A 12,177-nucleotide genomic window follows, 5' to 3' on the forward strand; every position below is an offset into this window, starting at 1 on the left:
TAATTTGAACACAACTACAAGATAAAATTTTACAGACTGAATCATTTCAGATTTTAGCAGAAAATTCCACTTTGTTTTCTCAGAGAAAGTAATGTAGGTAATCTTCTTAAGGCAGGGATGCATGTTCCTAGACATTTGCACAGAACCTAGTGTATTTGGGGAGTTTCATGGCATGATAAGAAACTGATTTGTCGAGGAATGTGGCACATTATTGCTGGTTGTTCATTTTTTCTTTCTGTTTATGCATTCTAGAAATGTACACATGGGCAAAAAGGGTTCTGGGTAAAATAAAACAATTTCAAATACGGATCTTGTAGTCATAATTTATAGTGAATTCTTCATGAGAATGGAAATCTATCTGCAAGAGATTACTGCAGCTTCAAGCCCTTTATAGAAAGAGCACAAACCTCATTATATCTAGTCATGTTTTATTGCAAGCGTGTTGTTTGTGCTCATCAGAAAGGATGACTATTCTTGTTATCTTGGTCTTTAAAATTAAATTCTGCCTTATAATGCATCATATTGGAAGACAGGCAACACACTACAGCTTATTTCAAACTTATTTTTGCAATTGTTCCAACCAAACTCATTTCTATCAGTTGAATGATGGTGTAAGGCAGATATCCTGCTGGGAGTCTGTTATAGACCACCCAACCAGGACGAAGAGGCAGATGAGACATTCTATAAGTGACTGGCAGAAGCCTCGCATTCGTGAGCCCTTGTTCCTGTAGGGGACTTCAATCTACCGGACAACTGCTGGAAGTATAACACGGCAGAGAGGAAACAGTCTAGGAGGTTCCCGGAGTGTGTGGAGGATAACTTCCTGACACAGCTGGTAAGTGAGGCTACCGGGGGAGGTGCCTTGCTTGACCTGCTGTTTGCAAACAGAGAAGGACTGGTGGGAGATGTGGTGGTCGGAGGCCATGTATTTAAATTAGCACACATGCTCCTAGAAAGTGTTGTGTGGGGTAATTTGCATAGCTCCTCAATTGAGTCAGTGGTCGTGATCTCCCCCTGCCACCTTAGCCTTTACCCTAGTTATTGCGAAATTTCGCTGACTCCATGCCAGTAGCACTCTCCTATTCTTGTTATCTTCCTTGTGGCAAGACATTTCTTTTATTCAGTCCCTGAAGTCCCTTTTCGGTTCCTCCTCTGGAGACTGACAATTAGTAAGGCATGCAAGTTTACACAATCTTGCTAAATTCACGCAATACAGCTACTCAGCTTAATGGTTAACACTTATCTTCAGCTTATCATTGTGACCCCGTGGGGGACCCATGCTGGAGCAGTCTATTCCTGAAGGACTGCAACCCATGGAAGGGACCCCAGGCTGGAGCAGTTTGTGAAGAACGGCAGCCCGTGGGAAGGACTCATGTTGGAGAAGTTCGTGGAGGACTGTCTCCTGTGGGAGGGACCCCACGCTGGAGCAGGGGGAGAGTGTGAGGAGTCCTCCCCCTGAAGAGGAAGGAGCGGCAGAGACAACATGTGATGAACTGACCGCAACCCCATTCCCCATCCCCCTGTACTGCTCAGGGGGGGAGGTAGAGAACTTGGGAGTGAAGTTGAGCCTGGGAAGAAGGGAGTGGTGGGGGGGGGAGGTGTTTTAAGATTTGGTCTTATTTCTCATTATCCTACTCTGGTTTTGACTGGCAATAAATTAATTTCCCTGAGTCGAGTCTGTTTTGCCCGTGATGGTAATTGGTGAGTGATCTCTCCCTGTCCTTATCTCGACCCACAAGCCTTTCGTTATATTTCCTCTTCCCTGTCCAGTTGAGGAGGGGGAGTGATAGAGTGGCTTGGTGGGCACCTGGTGTTACCGAAAAAGTCAGCAAGGAAACCCTCTAACACTTAGCTTGAAGTTTTAGAAGGCAGGCATTCTTTATTGCAGTACTGGAGACGCAGGACTCCGCCCAATGTGTCTGTCTTGAGTTTCATAAGCACTTCTTTTATTGTAACAAGCTATACATATTCATTATGTGATAAATGATTTAGTCCCAAACAGGATTCCAATTTAAGTTTACAATTTATTAAACAAATAGAGGCAAGCAAACAGCGCTGGGTGCGCCGGGAGTCTCCGCTCCACCAAGACGCACGCGGTACAGTTCCTGTTCTTGGTTTATATCCTGTCTGCTAATACATATTCATGAATAGGCGTGTCTGCTAATACATATTCTACTTAAGTAGACTCAGTACATACCATTGTGCATGTAATCATTTTTTAAATCAATTCATATAATCCAATAAGCTATTGATTATATAGTGATAAACACACACATATTCTTTATTTCCACTTTGAACCAAATAACTTATTTATTTATTTACTAGTACTTTTGGGTACCCTTGACATACTACATTTTTCCATTAAAAAAGAAATGGATTGCGCTGCAGATAGAGATGTCTGTAAAATAACTGTGTCATAGCCTCTCTGTGATACTGCTGAACTGGCCACTGGAGAAAGGACATCCCTTGTTTCAGACACAGTCACTGTTGTCTGTTGTACAGTGTTACTGTAAAGCTTGGAGTTTTCTTTCCAGCAACATTCTGGCTTGGGCAATTTCAAATATTTGGGAGCTACATAATATCAGATTTCTAGTTAGAAACACTCAGCTTTGTGAATGAGAGGCACATTCATGCTACAATGATTCACTCATGTCTGATTTTCAACCCTTTATGTGCCTTCCAGGTCTTTAACATTAGCTTCCCCTCTGTCCTTTCATTGCTTCCTGCTGCTGTTGGCACTATCAACATATCTTTCTTAACTCGTGGGATCTGGCTCTTTCATTCCTTTCAACTCAGCTAATTTCCAGTTTTCTATGCTGAAGTATGGAATCTGTTTTCTAATCCTCATTCTTGATCATTAAAAAATCTAGCGAGATTGTATGAAAGAGAATATACATGTTGTTGTTTATAACAGTTACTTCTTAGCACAGAATGCCGGCAATCTTTACTGACAAATATGAAAGTGAGAAAACAACTCCCTCACCCAAAATAGTTTAGAGTTTAGATAAACAGTCAAGGGAAGAAGGACTAAATGAGAAAGAATGGGAAAGTAGAACAGCTGGGCAGTTCAGTTAAATTCTTATCTGCTTGTTCCTATTTTTTTCTTCATAGGTTTTTTTTTTTGTTTGGTTTTTTTTTGTTGTTTTGGGTTTGGGGTTTTTTTGCTTAGATGTTTAAAAATACAGAGTATTTTGGTTTCTCTTATTAGTTTATGAACATTTCATTATGAGGGGATCTGACATGTGGGCCTTTAAAGCTATAATCAAGCTATTAAAGAGGAAAAAAGCCCTCTTTTTTCTATTAGAGAATTTAAAAGGTTTATGTAGCAAAAGAGAAGCAAATATATTTAGCAAGCTATTATTCTGATTTTGGAGGACTATAATCTATTGATGTTAGTACCCCAGACAAGTCTTATTTCTACAGACTATTAGAGTATTCAAACTTGGGAGGGGAGCAACAATTACTTTAGTGTTCACTATGAGATTTTAATTTTTCAAATAAACTTACTCTTTCAAAGAAACTTTTTTAGGATTCATGTACACTCCTAAATTATGTCAGTTTCTGCTGATATAATTTAGAGCAGATGCATTATGATAATAGAAAGTGTCACAGGAAAGGGTAAAAACAGTTTAAAATTGTCTTAAAGCATCATATACAGTCTGTGCTATGCCCCAAATGGATAAGACCGCAGATACTAGGTCCATGGCTAGGACATATCCAAAGATGTTTCTATTTAGGGCAGTTTCCATACCAAGACTTTTATATAATCACACCAACATTCTGAAGGAAGCTTCCCTCCAGTAAAAACTGAGGGAAGGTTAATGGTGCAAATACTGCCTGCTTTCCTGCAAAGATGAATCACTCAGTGGGCATAGTACAGCCTCAGCTGGAGCAAAGAAATTTAATTTGCATATGGCATGCCTGCAGTGATGAACAGCCCTCAGAATTTGGAAGGACAATGTGGTGTGTCTTAGCCAGGAAAAAGCTTATTTAAAAATTACATTGTTACATTTTAGTAGCTGCTACAGACAGTGTGATTCCCCTCTAGTCTGATCAACAAAAGAGCTTGTCAAATTATAAAAAAATAGCTGAACGTCCGATCCCAGAGAGTTGTAGTGTACAGAGTTAAATCCAGCTGGTGGCCGGTCACAAGTGGTGTTCCCCAGGGATCAGTTTTGGGGCTGGTCTTGTTTAATATCTTTATCAGTGATCTGGATGAGGGGATCGAGTGCTCCCTCAGGAAGTTTGCAGATGACACCAAGTTGGGTGGGAGTGTTGATCTGCTGGAGGGTAGGAGGGCTCTGCAGAGGGATCTGGACAGGCTGGATCGATGGGCAGAGGTCAACTGTATGAGGTTTAACAAGGCCAAGTGCAGGGTCCTGCACTTCGGCCACAACAACCCCATGCAATGCTACAGGCCTGGGGAGGAGTGGCTGGAGAGCTGCCCGGCAGAAAAGGACCTGGGGGTGCTGGTCAACAGCTGGCTGAACATGAGCCAGCAAGTGTGCCCAGGTGGCCAAGAAGGCCAACAGCATCCTGGCCTGTATCAGAAACAGTGTGGCCAGCAGGAGTAGGGAAGTGATTGTGCCCCTGTACTCAGCACTGGTGAGGCCGCACCTTGAATCCTGTGTTCAGTTTTGGGCCCCTCACTACAAGAAGGACGTTGAGGTGCTCAAGCATGTCCAAAGAAGGGCAACGAAGCTGGTGAGGGGTCTGGAGGACGAGTCTTGTGAGGAGCGGCTGAGGGACCTGGGGTTGTTTAGTCTGGAGAAGAGGAGGCTGAGGGGAGACCTTATCGCTCTCTACAACTACCTGAAAGGGGGTTGTGGCAGCGAGGGTATTGGCCTCTTCTCCCAAGTAACTAGTGATAGGACGAGAGGAAACAGCCTCAAGTTGCGCCAGGGGAGGTTTAGATTGGATATTGGGAAGAATTTCTTTACTGAGAGAGTGGTCAAGCATTGGAAGAGGCTGCCCAGGGAGGTGGTGGAGTCACCATCCCTGGAAGTGTTCAAAAAACGTGTGGACGTGGCACTTGGGGACATGTTTTAGGGGGCATGGTGGTGTTGGGTTGACAGTTGGACTTGATGATCTTAAAGGTCTTTTCCAACCTTAATGATTCTGTGATTCTGTGAAATGTGGATTTTCAGAGAAATTTCTTGCTCACATCTGTGACCATTTCATTCTCCTAAGTTTCCCTAGGACTCTGAGTAAATATTGCTTCAGACCGGTGTACTGTACTATTATTACTAAATCATATTATTTACCTCCTAGAATGTTCATAAATGTTTCACTGAACAAGACAAAAATATATACATTATAATGAACAATACCTTAAAATAACATTCAATTTAAGTTGCACTTTCCACAAAAGATACATTCTAATTTATATTAGTAAGTTAAATATCTTACTAAAACTATTAGTAAGATATTTAATAATTAAAGGAACTTAATAATTAAAGGAATAATTAAAGTAATTAAAGGAACCCTCAAAAAGAAACAATGGGCTTAAAAGGTTTTCATGTTGGGCTGTTGTGCTGGTTTTGGTTGGGATAGAGTTAATTTTCTTCATAGTAGTTAGTATGGGGCTATGTTTTGGATTTGTACTCACAACAGTGTTGATAATACAGGGATGTCTTAGTTATTGCTGAGCAGTGCTTATACAGAGTCAAGGCCTGCTTCTCACACCACCCCACCAGCAAGAAGGCTGGGGGTGCACAAGAAGTTGGGAGGAAACACAGCCAGGACAGCTGACCCCAACTGACCAAAGGGATATTCCATACTACATGACATCATGGCTCAGCATATAAAGCTGGGGGAAGAAGAAGGAAGAGAGGGACATGTGAAATATGTTTATCTGATTCGTGTGATGAAGTGTAATCTTCTGTACTTTCATGGATTTCTCCTGCACCATAAAAAGGGGTATTTTACAGGAGAAAGTTAAACTATTTTGCTGGTATATCAGCTCAAACCAGTTTGACCACTGACCGCATAGTATTGTGTAAAGAAAGTGCATGCATAAGGTTTGGGGTCATCCTGGGGGCACGCTGAGGAAGATTCGAGAAGACTCTAGCAGGAGAAGAGGGCATGCGCTGAAGAAGACACACCTGTTCATTAATATGTATTAGAAGACACGCCTATTCATGAATATGTATTAGCAAACAGGATCATGCTGAGGAAGAGTCGAGAAGATTCTAGAAGGAGAAGAGGGAATGCGCCGAAGAAGACACGCCTATTCATGAATATGTATTAACGGACAGGATATAAACCAGGAACAGGAACTGTACCGCGTGCGTCTTGGTGGAGCAGAGAGTCCCGGCACACCCAGCGCTGTTTGCTTGCTTCTATTCGCTTAATAAATTGTAAATTTGAAATGGAATCCTGTTTGGGACTAAATCATTTATAACAATTGGGGGCTCTTCCAGGATGGTCTTGGTTCCTGAATGCTGACTTGATCTAGGAGGGGCGCCCCACCAATTTGGTGGCTCCTGATCGGGTCGGGTCGGGACTAACGCCATTCTGAACCTGAATAGGGGCAAGCAAAGAATTTGATTTTTTATGAGCTCCCTTGCCGGCTGCAGCAGTTTATTTTGCCCGTAATTCTACGCGCGAAGATCCGAACGAAGACGACGGAGTCGTAAGTATTTAAGGTGTATACCGTTCGGTTGGGTGGGATTCGGTTGCCTGTGTGTGTAAGAGTGTGACTGAGACGGAACCTAGTTCCGAAGCGATTGTGGAGGTCTTCTAACCGCGGTTCCAATCTCCCGCGAGGGACTTGGCCGGTGAAGGACCGAAGCGATTCTTAGAGGATTCGTGGGTGGGTGATAGGTCCTAAACCCCCTGCAAGACACTCTTACTGGTAGCCAAGGGCTGTAGGAATTGCCACAGTAAAAATTCCTAGATGGGTCAGACGAAATCGAGAACCCAGGACCAGAAGAAAGGGAGCGAATTACTAGAAATACCTCCGGAGAGTCCATTAGGAATAATGATTGAAAATTGGAATGATAGGGGCCCCAGAAAAGGAAAAAGTAAATTAAAATTAGTTCAATATTGTATGGTAGAATGGCCAAAAGAACCTTTGAGACCACATGTCTTTTGGCCTGTTTTTGGATCTTTTGAAGACTGGGTCTGCCAGGCCTTAAACATATATGTTAATTCGAAGGAACCTTTTGGTCAGGAGGAAAGTGATTATGCAGGATTATGGGACAGAACTTTACGTCCTTTTCCAGCCTCAATACTTACATTAAAAACAGATGAAAAGTTTGAGGAAGAAGAAGAGGGGAAAAGTGAAAAGGAAAAAGATGATAAATGGGAGTCACTGGATAACCTACCGCCTCCATATTCTAATAATCCATCTCTGGCGGCGGCTCCCCCTCCGGTGGCCGTAGTATCTCCACCACCAACAGCACCAGAATTAGATCGACCTCCGGCTGCATGTACGAGAAGTAGGACTGCTGTATCTGAGGGAGCTTCTCTATATCCCTTACGAGAAGTACCCCTCGGAGGCAATCAGGGAGGCATCGGGTTTGTGGCAGTCCCATTAAATACCACAGACGTAAGAAATTTCAAGAAAGAAATGGGGACCCTATTAGATGATCCCCTCGGAGTAGCTGAAAAATTGGACCAATTCCTAGGCCCCAATACTTATACCTGGGAAGAAATACAGTCCATTTCAGGGATCCTATTCACTGTTGAGGAAAGGGGAATGATTAGACAAGCTGGAATGAGAATTTGGGAAAGACAGAATCAGGCAGGACCCCCGGGAGATCAGAAATGGCCAAATGTGGATCCCCACTGGGATCATCAACAACCCCAAGGAAGACAAAATATGAGGGATTTGCGAACGTTAATCATACAGGGAATAAGGGAAGCGGTTCCCCGAGGGCAAAACATTACTAAAGCATTTAATGAACAACAAGGGAAAGACGAATCTCCAACAGAATGGTTGGAGAGGTTGAGGAAAAACCTACAAATGTATTCTGGACTTGATCCGAATACAGTGGCTGGGACCGCACTCCTTAGAACACAATTTGTAGCTAAATCCTGGGGGGATATAAGAAGGAAATTAGAAAAATTGGAAGATTGGCAAGAAAACGGATTAGAGGAGTTACTTGGAGAAGCCCAGAAAGTCTATGTTAGGAGGGGCGAAGAAAAACAAAAAGCAAAAGCAAAAATTTTTGTAGCAGCAGTAAGGGAAAGTCAGAAAAATCAGACTCCTTCTGGAGAGAAAAGGGAAAAAAGAATAGAGCAGACACCCCGGGGACAGCCTTATCGAGAAAGATTTACAATTCCCGTCTGTTACTACTGTAACAAGAGGGGACATGTTCAGAAGAACTGCCGTAAGCGGGAACAAGATGAGAAGATGTTCAAAGAAGACTAGGGGTGTCAGGGGCTCTATCTTCTGGGGACTTCAACATCAACAGAGCCCTTGATAAAATTATTAATTGGTCCCCATAAAGAGGAAGTTTTATTTTTAGTGGATACAGGGGCCGAAAAGTCAACCATTCAAAAACTTCCAAAAGGAATAGAAAAAGGGAAGAGTTACGTGTCAGTAGTGGGAGCAAAAGGAGAGCCTTTTAAAGTAAATATATTGAAAGATGTAGAAGTAGAAACAGAAAAGAAAATTTGTCTTAATGATTTACTTTTGCTCCCTGAAGCGGAATACAATTTATTAGGAAGGGATTTGATTTTGAAGTTAAACTTGAGCATTCAGAGTCAAGGGGACAAATTGCAGATTAAATTATACACTTCAACACAAGAGGATGAAGAAGCTATTAACCCCTCAGTGTGGTATAAGGAAGGGGAAACTGGAAAGACAAAAATGGACCCCATAAGCGTTCAAATAATAGATCCGCACCGCCCAATTAGAATCAAGCAATACCCTATACCTATGGAGGGTCGAAAAGGATTAAAACCTGTAGTTGACAGACTTTTGGAAAAAGGAACCCTAGAACCATGTATGTCACCTCAAAACACGCCCATTCTTCCTGTAAAGAAACCGGACGGGTCATACAGGATGGTGCAGGACTTAAGAGCTGTAAATCAGCGAACAATCACTAAATTCCCTGTGGTGGCAAATCCTTATACTTTATTGAGTCATATATCTCCCAAGCATACTTGGTATAGTGTAATAGATTTGAAAGATGCTTTTTGGGCCTGTCCTCTGGATGAGGGATCCAGAGATTATTTTGCCTTTGAGTGGGAGGACCCCGAAACAGGACGAAAACAACAATTAAGATGGACTGTGTTACCACAAGGGTTTACAGAGTCACCAAATCTATTTGGACAAACTTTAGAAAAAATTCTACAAGATTTCACAATACCTAAGGAGGTAAAATTATTGCAATATGTGGACGATTTATTAGTAGCAGGAGAAACTGAAGAGGGGATCCGAAAAGCCACCATTAAATTGTTAAATTTTCTAGGGGAAAAGGGATTAAAGGTGTCCCGATCAAAGCTACAGTTTGTAGAACAAGAAGTAAAATACTTAGGACATTGGCTGAGTAAGGGAAGGAAGAAGTTAGATCCTGATAGGGTATCTGGGATTCTATCCTTAAGACCCCCACAAACTAAAACGGAAATTAGGCAAATACTGGGATTATTAGGATATTGTAGACCATGGTTTGAAAATTATAGTGATAAAGTAAAATTCTTATATGAAAAAATAACTAATAACCAACTTAAGTGGTTTATTGAAGATGATCAGAGATTTGAGGAAGTAAAAAAGGCATTAATACAAGCACCTGTATTGAGCCTCCCAGATCTAGAAAAACCTTTCTATCTCTTTGTGAATACATCAAGCCAGACAGCATATGGAGTTCTTACTCAAGACTGGGCAGGAATCAAAAAACCCGTGGGGTATTGTTCTAAATTACTTGATCCAGTAAGCAGAGGATGGCCTGCTTGTCTCCAAGCTTTGGTTGCTACAGCATTATTAATAGAAGAAGTTAGGAAGATTACCTTTAGTTCTCCTTTAAAAGTGTATACCACACACAATGTCAGAAATGTTTTACAACAAAAAGCGGAAAAATGGTTAACGGACAGCCGAATCCTAAAGTATGAAGCAATACTAATAGACTCCCCTGACTTAGAACTGAGGGTGACTTCTGCTCAGAGTCCAGCACAATTTTTGTTTGGAGAACCATCAGAGGAATTACAACATAACTGTTTAGAGGTAATTGAGACCCAGACAAAGGTGAGACCGGATTTAAGAGATGCTGAGTTGAAAAAAGGAGAAGCGCTGTTTATAGATGGCTCCTCCAGAGTGGTAGAAGGGAAGAGAAAATCGGGTTATGCAATAATTAATAAGGACTTGGAACTTGTGGAATCAGGACCTCCGAGTCCATCATGGTCAGCTCAGGCTTGTGAGCCCTATGTAGGGCCCTGGAATTATTAAAAGGAAGAAGTGGGACTATATTTACAGATTCTAAATACGCATATGGGGTGGTCCACACTTTTGGAAAAATTTGGGAAGAAAGAGGTTTGATTAATACTCAAGGGAGGAATGTAACACATCAAGAATTAATAGTAAAGATTTTGAAGGCGTTAAGAGAACCAAAGGAGATAGCAGTGGTACATGTGAGGGGACACCAAAAGGGATTAGATTACCGAACTAGAGGAAATAACTTAGCAGATAAAGAGGCCCAGGAAGCAGCCTTGAGGGCTAAAGTTGCCAAAATTAATGTAATACAAACAAAGGAGGACACCAGCAAAGAAGAACGAGAGGAAAGAGAGAAGAAGTTTACGCCAGAAGAACAAACAAAATTGGAGAAAATAGGAGCTAAATTAGAACAAGGAAAATGGACACTGCCTGATGGGCGAGAAATGTTGCCAAAAGCCTACACCAGGCGAATATTAGAACATTTGCATGCGCAAACACATTGGGGTACAAAAGTGTTAAGTGATCATTTTCTTAAACTATTTGGTGGTATTGGAATTTTTGAAATAGCAAAGCAAATTACACAAGGTTGCTTAACCTGTCAAAAGGTAAATAAGACAGTGTTTCGACAAGCAGCCACGGGAGGGAGAAAAACAGCTTACAGACCTTTTGAGAAAGTACAAGTCGATTTCACTGAATTGCCTAAGGTAGGGAGGATAAAATATTTATTGGTAATAGTAGATCATTTAACACAGTGGGTAGAAGCGTACCCTGTAGCACGAGCTACGGCACAGATGGTGGTAAAAATTTTATTGGAACATTTGATACCTAGATATGGGATAATCCAGTACATTGATTCTGACCAGGGCACACGCAAATGCCCTGGATGAAATGTTTAAACATAAGAACGAAACCATACAGTTTAGACTGTATTATCGCCATATGAAATGTTATATGGCATGCCTTATTTTCAAGGAATGCCTCTGGGGAACAATGTAATTGAGGATCATAGTATCCAACAATATATAATTACCATTGGAAAAAGATTAAAAGAATTAAGAGAGATTGGGATGGTGGCCCAAACACCACCTTTAGGATTTGCAATTCATCAGTTAGAACCAGGAGATAAAATTCTGATAAAAACATGGAAAGAAGGAAACTTATCTCCCCTCTGGGAAGGACCTTTGCTTGTTTTATTAACTACAGAAACAGCTGTGAGAACTGCTGAAAAAGGATGGACACATGTGTCGCGAGTGAAAGGTCCAGTGAAGGAGTGGAAGGTCACATCTGACTAAATTGCTGTGGGAATTTTATTGCGGCTACTCCTGTAATGAAACAGGAGTGAAACATGAAATTCCCACAGTTGCTAAAAATCTATTTGTAAAGTCATTGAATATAACTAATTGTTACGTTTGTGGTGGAACAAATCAAGGTGAACGATGGCCATGGGAAGCTATGGAGAGAAATGTAAGTAATCCCCAAGTTTGGAAAACAATGGGAAAGGGTAATAGGAAACAACAATGGGTACTCCAAACAAGTATAATCGGAAAGAGTTGTTGGCAAAAGAAGAACAGGAAAAAGGAGCTGGAACTAGAATTTGTCCTTTGTGTAGAAGGTGGTGTGTATTTGTAAGATTAGTGTTGCAGGCTAACTGGCAGTTTTCTGTAGCCATAAAGCCTTGCAAATAAAGAGGATTGCCAGGCTCGGGCAAGTGCTCAGGTCTGGACAAACCACTGATCTAGCAAAGCTCTGGCCTTCACAAGCAGTGCTCAATTAATTTGGGTACTAAGACAGCACCCCCT

This window comes from Phaethon aethereus, assembly GCF_964289735.1.
Source record: "Phaethon aethereus genome assembly, chromosome: W".
Classification (NCBI taxonomy): domain Eukaryota; kingdom Metazoa; phylum Chordata; class Aves; order Phaethontiformes; family Phaethontidae; genus Phaethon; species Phaethon aethereus.